Source organism: Oreochromis aureus, linkage group 6 (genome assembly GCF_013358895.1).
Source record: "Oreochromis aureus strain Israel breed Guangdong linkage group 6, ZZ_aureus, whole genome shotgun sequence".
In the NCBI taxonomy this organism is placed as follows: Eukaryota; Metazoa; Chordata; class Actinopteri; order Cichliformes; family Cichlidae; genus Oreochromis; species Oreochromis aureus.
Window position 1 is genome coordinate 14,764,181 of NC_052947.1, and position 14,832 is coordinate 14,779,012.

Here is a 14,832-nt window from a genome sequence, read left to right on the forward strand (position 1 = left end):
AAAGAATCAAAATAGTAAAAAGAATTGCCCACTGTGCTCTAAATGGACACTGTAGCCACGTTAGCCCAACAAATGTTTAAAAAAGTAAACATTTAAATAGTTTATAAGCCTTTTAATAAAGCTGCAGAGGAGGCTTTAAGAGCATGTAACCTTTTCCTTTTTCAAATAATGAAGAGCATAAAACAAACCAAGTTTTTGTCTATGCTTAGTTTAAAACTCCAAGTATCTTGGCATCATTAAGCAACACATAGAAATGTCCTAATAAAGTAATGAAAAATATAACCTCCCATCATGTTGGCAACAAATTCAGATTTAAATATTACATTCAGAAAGCGATGAGTAATCCATGTCACGGTGATTTTAAGCACTTTAACACAGAGGCACGTGTCAAAATCTTTGCTGAGCAGCGGTGTTAAAAATCCTTTAATGGCCACATCACAATGATTCCTGGTAATATGCTGGTCATTTCCCATTCATGTGATTGAGGTGCTATTGTTTCAGCATGCTGCCTTTCCTACATACCTTAAGAAACTTCTGACCTGCATTTCACTTTAGAAAAGCGGATTAATCGAACCATGAAACAGTTTAGGCCTCACACTCCAGCCTGCTAGAAGTATGTTAAATACCCAGCCATACCACTAAAATCTGAATAAATGCTCTTTAATGATGCCTTAGAAAGGTTTCTTTTTTTTTTTTTAAGTACAAAAAGAACAGCCCCAATCCTCAAGTAGAACACAGATTTAAGCCTCTCACAAAAGCACTAAAGTATTTGTTGTTAGATGCAGGAATGTTTTGTCGGTGCCATGTTACTGTTCTACCAGCACATTACTGCCAGTAGTTGAACAACAACCACTTGCAACAAAGTCTCTGTTATCAGCCTTGTTTGCTCAACCTTGCCACTCATTAGCGGACCCCCCTCCCCTCTGGCTGTAAGAATGGACAGGGGAGGTCAACACACTGACCCTGCGTGCCCACTCACTGCCCATATGGCAAACAACAGAGGGCCGTGTGTTCTCCAGATTGCATCACAACGACGCTAACAAGCACAGCCATTGGCCCGAGAGCACTAATGCAATTATGTAACACAAGCCCTGGTACTTTGAGTCGGGGATATGGGAGAAAAAGAATGAACTGGATGTGACACTTGGTGGGTTTGTTATCTCAGTCTTCCTATACAGAACTTACGATGCGCTCTGTGTGTAAGGAGAGAGGGATTTAAAAGAAAAAAAGGTACACAGAAATCTAATAAAATCAAGAGATGAAGAGAAAAGCTTCCTATTGTGCTATGTTTAGTGAAGCAAGTGCAAAATAAATGGCATCCTACTGAAAATGGAAAATTATATTAGTTGCATTATGTAAGCTCTGTGCCAAAAGCCGCCCGAGGACACATCTGAGCAGCCCCGCTCAACAATACATTTAGAGCTGCCACAGTTTCATGCCTGCGCCTTAAGAGTTAGCACAACACACACAGAGATCTAACAAAAGCTTGAAAACTATTATTCAGACTGCAGCCGACACAACAAGCTAATATAGGCAGAGCTACGAGAAGATAATAGAGTGAGCAAATGAGAGGACAGTGTGACATTAGGCTAAATGTCAAAGCAATTTCAAAGATGAAGCTTGAGCGTTTCCTGACTTGTCATTTTGACGTAATGTAATAGTCAAGCTCCAGCTTTCTGAGTGAAGGAAGAACAACTGTTGTTCAGCTTGGAATCTGAAACATTTTGAGTTTAAAATATGATGTTTGAACTACAAATGCCATCAGCTGATGAAGAAAACTATGCATTACAACTTAGTGTGGACTTCATAAAAGCAATATTTTCCTTTGTGTTTGCAGAGGATGCAGAAGTTAGTTTTTCCACATGCTACGAGTAAACACGCCCATCTCGAGGGTGACAAAGTATGATGAGGTAAAGAAATGTATCCTGAAAATATGCAAACACCTCAGAGAGATGACAACAAAACAAAATTCCAAATTACAACATGTAAAACAAAGTGTTTACTTTTAAGACTTTTTTTAAGTTAAACAGTTCGAAAATATATTTTTTGATTTGAGACAGGAGGTACACTGAAGCGGCAGGGCTATCTGTTGTAGCCAAGATTAAATTCCCCATACATAGTCTGGATTCCCCAGGTACCAGTGTTAAGTGTCGAGCATGAAGATAAGAGGAAGTTGATTAGAAGAGGCGCTATATTTAATGCCATTAGACGAGACCTTTTAACCTCGAAGCTGCTCAAGAATATTATAGAAAACATGCAGCTTTAAAATTATTATCAGTGCAACAATCGGCATTTCTACTTAAAATTGACAGTTTATCCATGAAAACATTCACAAACTCAAAGTTCCTGATTATTTCAGGGCTTCAACAATGTGTAAATAAACATTTTTCTTCTTCATGAAGAGCACTGCTTACTTTGAGGCTTACTGGTGCCAACTGTGAGAAGTGACAGTAGACAGCAAGTATCTGTTTATATGTTTATGTATTAAGTATTTCTACACAGAGTTTTAAATGTCAAACAGAATGAAAAAGATGTTTTTCCTATTTCCAGGATTCTAGATATTTGCATGAGAGCCTCAAATAAGAGCCTTGCATTTGCTTTGATTCAGTAAAATAAAAAATAAAAAAAAAAAAAAAAAAATCAGCTTTAGAACAAACAACCAGTAATCAGGAATGCGGAAAAGAAGGGCTGAAACAACAGTTTGTTTTTTTTATACAGCCCGGGTAAGCTCATAATCATAACTACCACAAAATATTCTATCCTTAATTGTAAACACAGATACTGCAGAAATAAAATCCCTGATTTCATCCCACATTCATTTAATTTTTCTAATAACACCAGCTTCATAGAACTGCCACTCCACATGACACACATCTAACCAAGCAAATGCCATCAGCTGAAGAAGAAAACTATTCATTACAATGTAGCGTGGACTTTATAAAAGCAACACAAGGATTTATCTAACCAAAAAACCTTTACAAAAGTATTGCTGACCTCTGCAATCAGTTTTAATGAGGCTGGAATGACGCATATGAAAGAAAAAAAAAAAAAAAAAAAAAAGAGGTTGCCCTGTGACGTTTGCAGGGAACACACAAAGTGACTGTGTATGTGAGATCCGGAAGAAAACAAATCCAGCGGTCCGTGATACGAACCGAGGCTGGGAACCACCCCTTACTGTGTACCCAAGGGGTCAAGGTGACATTCCACAACACCTCTGAGATTGGCCTAATGGAGGAATTGGTGCATGGCTTTTGTTGAATAGGAAATAAGAAACCATGAAAAAAGGCTGTAACAAGAGCCTGAAGTATGTAAAAGGGCCTGACGAGGTAAAGGATTCTGGGGCAAAAGTTAAAAGGTTACGGGGTTCTTATAAATATATTTACAAACAAACGAATAAACAAAAATCTGATAAAGTGATGCTCAGGAAGTTAACGCTCAAAACTGTAATCTAAGCTTTTTTTGTGATGCTATTTCTTAGGTGACCGCGGTCAAAATCGCCGTTTTTATTTGACACCATTTCCTCTGTCCACTGTCACAAAAGACAAAAATTCTACACTTGGGCTATAATTTTTGGTTTTGGCAGCACAGATAAACACTATTCCCTTTGGGTGTTTGGGCTGTAAAAGCTATTCGGATCTCTTTTAATTTAAATCTTTTTAAAGCGTCTGTGTTCATAACAAGTAAATATAGACACATGACAACCGAGTAGACAGCGCTGCGATATCTGCGTGCCTTCAAGAGGGTCTTTGAACAAAACAGTATAAGGTATACTGAATAGCACAGATTAGGACAGGTTAATCCAAAATATCCACAGATTTAAATCTGTTTTAATAAAAATGGTTTTGTGTGAACACCAGCAAAATGTAATCCTGCCCCACTGCAGACAACAGAGTGCAGGTGCAACGGTCCATCAAGCAAAGTAAATGTAACTCTTACCGTCATAAAACCAAAAGACTGGAGAAGTGCTAAGAAGAGTCACGTATGGCGTTGTGAGTTAAAGTCCCCCCGTGCCTTCCACTTTCTCTCCTCTGCTCAGGACAAGTATCTCCTCCCGGTCAAGCTTTAGTCCCAAGATCCCCGTTCAATGCCTGGGAAGCACAGAGACAACAGACCGAGGAGAAAGTTAAGAGACGGAGTCGAAGAGTGGGAGTGACAGGGAAAGAGAGTTGCCTGTTTGGGTGAAGCAGTGATCAGATACGGTTATTTTCAGACTCTGGCATGCTTGTCTTTGAGACTGGAAAGTAACCCCCCGGTGTGGATGGGTGGGGGAATAAGTGACAGGCCTGAGTATCTCTATTTTACCACACACATGTTTGCATGCATGCCACGCAGTATAAGCGCACGCATGCCCATGAAGACAAACTACATCTAAGCACAAGTTCACATAACTCATACATTCCAAAGGAGTCGCAGAGTGATTCTACTGTATGCAACATCGGGTAGATACACCTTTCAGATGTTAGGCTCGCCTGAGGCGTGAGAAGGGTGTAAGAGAACCTCGATGTACTCATCTCCTCCTCCCAGGTTTTATGTCACACTGTGGCCAAAGTTGTCAGTTTGTGGCGATGTAAAGTGGCGGCATCCACACAGAAACTGACAGGAGTCTTAAATCCTTCTCACATGAGATTTTCTCTTTCCTTTTTTGTTGTGGTCAGCTTGACTTTGTGTCAAGAATGCTCCCTCAGAGATGTGAAAATCCAGCCACATAGACATGACATGCAATTGCACTTTTTCTTTTCCCTTTTTAAATCCATGTAAATACATCTTGTACTGTCAACGTCATACCAGGCTCTAAATATACAAATAATATGACCACTCACCTGTACCATTAATAATCTTTCCCGCGCTGTAATCCATATGGGACTGTATATTTGGAAAATGACCACACACATGCACACACAGGCCGAATATACACAGGAGAGAGGTCAGCCAGAAGCACCTCTAGACCCCAGACTCCCTGCTATTCCTAGAATGATGAAGTAACTACTGCTATTAGCATGTCATATTTAGAGCCTGGATACCTAAAACCAGCCAGGCAGCTACTGTGCAACATGCTATTTGGACAACATCCAACGCATCCACTTCGAACAAGTATTCGACAATAAACAGAAGAGGCGCAAGAATCCGCAACTTACAAATTAAAGTGCGGTAAAGGCTCGGGCAGAGCCAAGGTGCCACAACAAAAGAAATTAATTAGCTTCCATAAACCAAAACCTGAGATATAACAAAAACAGATGAGATTCATACTACAAACCGTCCACCAAACAGTGAGGGGAGCTCTTTAGTTTGCTGTCATTTTAAATGTATTTATCTTACTCTACAGTAGCTGAGCAGCAACTATTTTAGTTTAAGGCCATAAATTAGAAAAAAAAAGCTTCATAGCCTCTGCCAAACCTGTTGCCAACTTTTAAATCAAACATGGACAGAGCTAAGTCTTGATCAACACTCTCTGCGCCTGCTGTCATCGTGCAGATGATGAAGTGGTAATGTAAAAATCCTGTCTACATGGGCACGAATGGATCCAGTGACGAGTAGCACTCCTCCAACTATGTCTCCCAAACACCCAGGCTTCAGACCTTGGGTTCCCCAAAGGCCCCACAGCAGCGATCAGTGTGTCAGCAAACATAATCAAACAGCAGCTGCCCCCCAGAAACATCTCATCATGTGGGAAGGATCACTGAGGTATGGTGAAAAGCTGACAACTGACAGGTGCTAATGATGCAACCTTGAGGCCAAAATCAGGGCAGTACCAGGGGACCAATAAAGGTCTATCATAAGTGCTATCAACTATAGACTTAATCCTGTAACCTGGCATGATAAACACAAGCAGCAGGATCTACATCACACATCAAAGCAAACAGATTTTTGACCACATTCCTTACTTGAGATCTTATTTTGGCTCTTGTAGGTGTGTCCTACTGAGTACTGCATGTGGAAGAATGATTTATAAAGACAATTTAAAGCAAAGGGACAGAGCAGCAGCTTAGTAATGATCTTATTAAAGTACCAAAGCAAACTATTTTTATAGTGACTGACACAAACTCACACTCAAACGCACCGACACTTTGACCTATGAGCCACTCTGGACTACAGTAGCCGTGTCGACATGCTCTCACCCGTACAGTTTCAACACCTAATTCATTATCAGCTTCTCCAAGGCCCTGCCATTCCCAGTTAAGTAAGTGGCAGGATATAAAAAGCAGAAGAGCTGCGCATGTAGTAAGTGTCACTTACTGGAAAACACTTAAATCCGAAGATCAAAAAAGGAAAAGCATATTCACAAAGCAGCGTGCTCTTTAATAGAGACGGTGCTAATATTTGTTTTTCTAAGAACTTTTTTTTACATGTATTATATAACTGGCGTCGTGAGCTCCTTCAGTATAAAGAATACATTCAGATCTGCCCATTTTTGAGTGGCCAAGTACCGTACTGGTTGGCCCTCTCAAAGACGATTCTCGATTTGAACCACTTGCGTGATGAGTTTGCTCATTCTCCCTGTCCCAGTTTGGGGTTTTGTTCAGGTTGCTCCAGCTTCCTCCCATAATTCAAAGACACGAATACTTGGTTGGTAGATAATTCTAAAATTGTCATATGTATGAGCGTGCATGTTTGCCTCATGCGGTAGCCCTGTCTGTGACGGTATAGTGACTTGCTGAGGGTGTGCCCTGCTTCTTGCCCTTTGTCAGTGGGGATAGGCCTCAGCCCCTAATGATATAGGGATACAAGGGGCTTATTCTGATGTATGACAAGCTGGATGTTACCGCAGCAAGTAACTGTGCTGTTGCATGGGCTTTTGGTCCACTTTTCTAGATTTACCATAATTTGAAAGCACCTGGCAGGACTTGAATAACATGAAGTGTAACAGAGGTATAGCAGGCCCACTCAGTGTACTCAAAGGCTTAGTGTTTCTGCTGTTTAACAAAGCTGGCTGTGTATTACTTTCTGTGTTTAGCCTTTATATTTAGAAACCTGTGGTTGTTCTTACAACCACTGAAATAGATTAAAAGGCCTCATGACTGAAATAGGATTGACGTGTAAGGATTAAATTAGGGAAGGATCTTGGCTGGAAATACAGGTGAAGATATACTTGTCAACTTGCAGTGACAAGTACAGCTTTTAGACTTTTAATTTTCCAGATACAGTATAATTTGAACATCCCTAGCGGTGTATAGATTCAGAGGTTTTTCACAAAGACAGAAAAAAGTGTTCAAGCCCATTTTATAAGATCAGATATTACCATTTTTACACCTCTGATTATTACACATCACATACATATGCACAAGTTTGCCACTAAGCAAACCATATTGGGTGGGATTAAGGTCCCTGTATGGTCGTCCGCAGGTGCAACACAGAGGCTGGCTGACCTGCGTCTGTGTGCTGTCGCTGTGTACTGTCTCCAGGGGGCAGTGTAAAAAATATGTGGAACAACCGGTAATGTGGGCTCTTGTTTGCACTCTTGTTAGTCATTTTGGTCTGGCTACTGTCAAGTCATGATCTACTAGAACGTCTCTACAATGGAGTGGGACTAATAAAGAATCAGAACTGTCCATCACAGCCATTGTTCGTGTTTCCTATCCATGCTTCTTTGATCTCTGTTGTTTTTTGCTTTTCTTTGTCTTTGTGGTAACTCAACTACATTGCACACCACAATCAGCATCTCTGTTACACAGCCAGATAACTAAGCAAAATGATTCCAATGCAGGACCATATGAAGTCAGTTTTTTGTGCTACAATGTGTTGCTTGTTTGTCAGAATAAAGTATCTCTGGTTCAGTAACCAAGAATGACTGATTACTGTGCAAAAACCAGGATTTCTTTAGGAAAAAAGTGGCTCAGCAGATGAGATTAAAAAAAAAAAAAAAAGTCATCAGCATGACAGTTTATGATGCACGCTACAGGACATTGTTAAAGGGCTCTGGGAGCAGGCTCACACCACTTCTCAAACACCACTTGAGCCATGACATCAGACTCTGGAGAAGGGCAGAGTGAGGGGGAGATAAAGGAGGAAGCAGAGCAGAGGAGACAATGAGAAAAGAGAGGGCACCAAAACAAAGAACAGACATGGGAAAATTAAAAACAAGTGTGAGAGAGTGATAGAGTGAAACAAAGGAACTGTGATAGTAACCCCCTCTGCTACATTCTGTACTTTCAGAAGAAAATGTATCACATTCGCCTATTCCCTGACGACCTGCCTTGATCCTCTTTCTTTCTCTCTCCCTCTCGGACACACATGCACCACACAGCTTCTCTCCCAGTAACTCTAAACTAGCAGGTGCAACTGAGTTAGCAACAGATACACTTAGTTTTGGGCTCTCTGGCCATTAATCAAATCAAAAATGCTACGATTGCTCATTACGAGTTTATATTTAAGTCCCTGTTATTGGTCCTCTGCGAAACAGTCAGTAGCCAACTGTTGCTCGTCACACTGCATCCTGCCCGCTGCTTCCTCATCAGAGACAGAAGAGTGTAGTCACAGAAATACATGAAAGACAACATCAGAAACACCGGCCAGTATGGCCTAAGGCACACACACACACAGAGCAAAAGACACTCACAAGGTAGGTAGACAGGTAGGCCTCATTGGGAGTGGTATGCGGTTCCCGGAGTGATAGTGTTACAGTCTGTGCATCCTGGACACATCCCCATTTTCCCTGCTCATCCAGCATTCAAATGCATCTTACAGATACTATCCATTGCCCCTCGTTACATCATCCTTTTAAACAAGTTAGAAGACTGGATAGAAAAAGCTGTGTTGTCCGTTTCATTTTTGTTTGCTTGTTTTGAACTGGGACAGCAATGGCTTTGAGGAAGTCAGACAGCAAGGCAGCAGATTAGTTTTCCCATCTGCATAGAGACTGACTGATAAAGCTTTAATGGCAGGTGAATGTGAACTCAGGAAGCAGGAATAAGGAAAAACTCAGTGATGACTGTAGGGTGGCCCTGCGCAGAAGCATCGCTCTACATATTACACACAAGATGAAGTGAAAGAATTGCAGGAACAGTGTTACTATTATCATCACAAAACCAAACTCAATAAGTTATTTATTTTCTAACTGGCCGAAGAACATATATCTGCTATACGCTTACATCCTTTTTTCTTATACATACGGGAAACTGTATTGCACCAATGCACAAGTGCAAGCTAACAATAGAGATTATCCTAAGCGTTTAAGATCTAGGTTAAACGTGGATATTTCAGTTCATGTTTACAACTATCAGGAGGCTGCATGTTCTTCCCACACTGCTCTCATAATGTCGGTCCTTACGGTTTTAGAAATATTCTTTGTAAAGCTTAAAAGCTTGTGGTTTCGCTATTTATCATCCTCCCAGTCCCAACCGCATCTTCCTCTAATGCACTGGAGACACCAGTCCACCGGAATGCACTTTAAATGGAAACCGAGTCGACCCGACCGCATCCCGGATAAGCTAATTCATTTTCTCGAGTTTCGTCAATTACAACTGTAGGGTCATTGTTGCTTGTAAGGCAGTTAAAACAACCCAAATAGCCTTGTTTACCAGCTCTAACACCACGAAATTGAGCCGAGGGTCAGATCCAGTGCTGCTGCTGGTGGTGCAGCTGCTAAAAGCGACGCGGAGGGAGAGAGAAATATATAGCCCCCCTGTGTTTTTTAAACAACAAACTGATAGTGTGTACTTACCTTAACAAGGTGCCACCTCACCGGACAAATTCCCGAAACATGTCTAATAATCAGCCTTTTCCATATAAAACGAGTGAAGTCCTCGGACAGGCGCAGAAGTGACACACACCGTGAAGCTACGGCGGCTTCGGGAGCTACTGTGTGATGAAACCGTACACCTGTTTTCAACGCGCATGGATGTTGTGCCAACCCTTACTGAAGGCTACTCCCTCTCTCCCGGGGGGTCACTGGGCCTCGGGCAGCAATGCGGTGAAAATAACCTGTCCCCTCTCCTTAAGACACTCCAAGGAGAAGGCGGCACAATTAAGTTACCGCCTGCCTTTCTTTCTCGACTACATGCGCGAGCCGCGCCGCAGTCCCGACCCTAGCGACTCTGGAGAAGAGAAGCGGCGTCAGTCCAGAAATGGACCGGCTCTGCCTCCGTTTCCGTTTTTCGTTATTAGTGAATGATGTCTTGGCTTCGTTCGCAAAATGGCCTCTGTTATTTTCATTCAGCAACAGTCTACCGCGAGCTTCTCATTGGGTCTGCGTGTAGCCATGGCAACGCCCGCGGTTCAATCAGTGTTTGCAGAGGACACACACAGCACACAGCACACGGGAGGCCTGTGTACGGCTCACTAACAGGAAAGTGTCACTTTGCCTTCTATCTGCAGCAGAAACACACAATAGACTGACCTCAGATATGAGGCGGGGTGCTGACGGTTTGTTTTAATGGTTAGACCATGACAGTAACACAGGCTAAGGCTCGAAGCCTAAATAGGAAATGATTCATAGATGTTTGCTAGGAATAACTTTGAAGCTGTGTTAAGATTTATATCTATGCTGTCCTGGTAGCATTTTGTCCTTTGGCTTGTAGGTTTAAATGAGTTTTTGTAGCTACCATGTCCCTACCGTGAGCTGTAGGTATTTGCTTCTAGACACATTTGTTTCTACTTTTTATTATTATTATTTGGCAGCAAAATCCTGTAATTACCAGGAAATACTCAGCTGTGATAGTGTGGGTTTATTTGAGTGCTGACCATAACCTGTATATAAAAGATGCACATGTCCACTATGACATCATCTGGCCATAAGTTTGACATTTTGGCATGCGCCATCTTGGATTTTTGATGATCATATTTGGATATAAGTTTTGAGCTCTGTGTCATCAGCTAATGCTAGCTACCTGTTTTGCGGTTTGGAAAAGGCCTTGGAGGGGACTGGCGTCGGCTCTTGGGATGGGCAGATACCCATGTACTTATGAGAAGTGAATAAATTGAAAAAGAGAGGTAGGGTGAGGGATAAAAATGAGAACAAACTTGTAGCTTGTTGTGCAGGGGGGTCATATATAGACAGAGAATCAAAAAGGGAGTGTACAAGGTGTGGTCCTGGATTTAAAATTTAGATCAATTATCTAAGGTGAGATCTAGGAGAAAGCCAGCAGCTACAGCTGCTCAAAGTGGCTACACTCTTTATGTATGACTTTAGGCTATACAAAACTCAAAACAGGTCAGTTTTAATTGTTTTAAACGCTCATTGGCTAACGACTTGTCAGTCACATAATATAATCCTCCTCTCTGACACCAGACTTTACAAAATGGACTTCAGTATGCCCCAAAACACGCAACACAAGTCAGTTTTTACAGAGGTAAAGGGAGAGAGCTGTTATCTCATAGACTTCTGTAGGACCTGAAGCCTTTCATGCAACTACAGGTGTCGCCCCCTGGTGGCTGTTAGAAAAGAATGTATATTTAGGGCACTGATGCATTGGCTTCACTTTGGAAGCTATGTGCATTTCCCCATCCGAGCCCCTGCTCTGAGTTTAACTGTCTGTAACACACCCAGATATTAAATAATATATAAACTTGATCTACAGTAGGCCTTTATAGCCAACATAAGATATTCTTTATGCACATTTAATAATTTGTTTTTAATGTGTCCAATAATATCTATCTATCTATCTATCTATCTATCTATCTATCTATCTATCTATCTATCTATCTATCTATCTATCTATCTATCTATCTATCTATCTCTCTCTTTGTTGTGGCTGGTCTGTTTATCTATTTAGGTCTCAGTGTAACAGAGACAGACTGCAGATGTGGTGTAACTCTAAAGTGAAAGTAAGCAGCTTATTGCTCATAAATTCTTAAAAACCTTTTGAGGGCCATTAGAGATGGTCTAGCGAGTTGATACAGAATCACACACAAAGCCAAAAATTTGAGTTGTTGTAATTTTCTAGTAATATGGAAATTATTGAAAAAATTATATGTAGGGTTTTCATCTTTAGATGATGCCAAATTTATGCTTAAACTATGTCTTGCTTTGATTTTCAAGTGAGTTTCTTTACTATAGTGCACATTTCTGATACAAATTCACTGTTTAATGCTTCAGTAAGAGTGACTATTATTTGTGTCATCTTATAACTTCAGTCAGATTAACAGCATTTCATCAGCAGCGTTAAAGCTGAGGTGTTATGTTGCCGTTAACACATCCATAAAGAGCCCTTTCTTCTGTCAGCTTTAAAGCTGTACGAATTTAGAGCATTATTGATGGCTGACCTTTGTGAGGTGTCAGCAAGACCACATCTGTTAGTGTGTATGTGTGCATATGTGTTTCTGCGAGCGCGCGTGTATGCAGGCATCTGCTTGGTCTTTTATCACCAGCACTCATGTGCTGTAAAAGCAGCCCTTACTGTCTGTTACTGTGGTCAAGAGGGTTCCTTTTTATAGGTGATATGTTATCCGCTGGCATACTATCAGGCATGCATTCTTACAGGGCCAGGGAAGACGATGATGATACATTGTGTCTGGTATGCAGAGATCCACAGGAGGTACAGGTATAGACATACTGAGGGAAGAGGCTATGGACTTTGAAAATTCAAGTAATAGAAATGAAATAACTAGGCTAGAATGCCCACCTGGACTAAGCACTTGATTAGGTAGGTAGGTTTCAGCGAGTCTGTGTAAATTGGAGCCTCAGTTTCCTGTTCTTAGCTGACATGTGTTGGCGCTTTTAGGTTCAATGTGCTGTGTGCTCTGAGATGCTGTTCTGCATACCTTGGTAGTAACAAGTTGTTATTTTGACACAGTGTAGCCATCTGAACCTCTGGGATCAACAAAAGCATTTTTTTCCAGCTCGGTGGATTTCTTTTTGCTCTTTCTCAGAACACTATCTATAAACCATAGAGATGGTTGTGTGAGAAAATCCCAGCAGATCAGCAGTTTCTGACGTTAGCCACTGGCTTAACCAACCACACCACATTTAAAGTCACTTAAATCACCTTTCTTTAAAGCTTTGAGCTTCAACGGAACATCTTGACATGCTTAAATGGACTGAATTGCTGCCATACGATTGGCTTTTTTGATATTTGGAGTTGAAGAGATGTAGCCAAACAAAGTGGTCAATGAATAGAATTGCAGGAATCCTTACCAATCTCCCCTGACATTCAAGAGTCATCCTCAGTGCAGGCGACTCTCATAGTGCATCATTCATTTAGTCAAGTCTTAAATGCATTCCAAATACTCACATTAAATACAAGACACACTGACGCTGGCCACAGCCAAGAGACAACACACTGTATGTCACACACAGTATCTCTGTACCTAACGTTTAAACAACTGCAAGTGTTTCATTTTCTCGTGACTACAGCTACATCATACTGTAGAACTCATTCTACATAAAATACATAAAAGTTCCCACATGACTCCCTCATAATCTACTGATGTGTTTATTTAATAACTTTATTATATTTTAATGAATCCATGCAAAATGACACTTTCATCATGGACACTCACTGTTTTTTCCTGGAATGTGGTGTTTGAGGCGTTTTTTGTAGCCCTAACATACAGTGTATACTAAAAGCACCCTCGCAGTCTCTCTCAGAATAGCCCACGGGACAAAGGACAGCAGGGTGGCACACTGATCTTGTGAGAAAATGACTCTTTTATCTGAACAGTGGCACTCTGTCACATCTTTCAGCCATTGCTATCCAAAGAGATCCACATTTGGAACAGCTGATACTGAGGTCCACTCGTCTGGCCAGTGTTAAACAAGTGGTACAGAATGAGTGCATGGCGTATGAGTACAGGAGGACATTGTCTGGGAATGACATCATGCTACTTTCACTTCTATTCCTGGCTTACTTTGATGTCTAAGAGCTGAGCAGGTGAAATGCCAAAGCAGATCTGTAAGAGGGCGATGATGTTGAAGTCTACGTCCTCTCTCTGTTTAGCAGAGTCATTAAAGACAGCTCAAGTATTAAAGTTAATCTTTGACCCCCTAACTTCCATTTGCTCGCATTTATTTTACCCAGCATGACTGCAGTTAGTCAGATATCTATCTTAATCAAGCTAGCTATTTCTACAGTGTTTTACTTGGTTAAGAGTCAGTTTCCACCTTACGCAGATAGAATCGAAAGGGGAAAAAAATCTTTCAGCCTCCCATCAATCATCCAGTGGATAGTGTAATTTACCATGAACCCAGCACTTTGGCTTCTGCCCTGCTCCTGTGCTGTAATCGGTCAGAAAGAGTGAACATTGCCCAGTGTAAAAGCCAGTGTCACTCATGACTCTTCAGTTTGAATAAAGTATTGCTCTTCCAGTGCTTTGACAGATGTTAAGGAAACGCTGATGCAGCTGAAATAAAAAAAATGGTGCATGAGAGAAGTTCAGGAATACCAGAGAATTGAAATATAATAGCAATATAAAGGACTGTGTAGAGCTCAGAGGACGAGAGGGGAACCACAGGTTGATGCCATAATTACAAAATTATACTTGATAGCATGTTGCTGCATGCAGAAATTGAATTAAATTATTCTGCAGACGTGAAATGCTGAGCATAACCCAACCACACTGTCGTGTTTATTATATTTCGAATTAATTAAACAGATTACGCATTTCAGCCTTTTTCCTCGACCATAAATTCTCACCTAGGCTTCTCAGACTCTTATTGCCCTTTGGATGATAAAATCAATCATGACTCACTTTTCTAGCATACTGGTACAAAACCGCTGCCGATTCGGTTTTTGATATTTTGCAATTACCAGTAATCCAATAGTGCTGAAGATGTTTGGCACAGTCAGACTGGAGGGAGAGGAAGAAGATGCAGGACTAAATTAATTTTCTGCAAGATTTCCCATGCACGTGTTTTCAGTATTGTAATAGAGCTCACAAATGAATTTGCTGACTCAGTGG

General features: G+C 41.1%; 1 protein-coding gene across 1 annotated transcript in view; it reads right to left on the reverse strand.

Moving 5' to 3' along the window:
* Window positions 1–10,179, reverse strand: part of LOC116312388 (sorbin and SH3 domain-containing protein 2) — a 47,893-nt gene extending 37,714 nt beyond the window's left edge. Inside the window, exons 1-2 of the mRNA XM_039613343.1 lie at window positions 9,659–10,179; window positions 3,937–4,088 (exon numbers count right to left, since the gene is read on the reverse strand). The gene's annotated coding sequence lies outside the window, so the exon portion shown is untranslated. The remainder of the gene's footprint in view (window positions 1–3,936; window positions 4,089–9,658) is intronic.
* Between the last annotated feature and the right edge of the window lie 4,653 nt (window positions 10,180–14,832).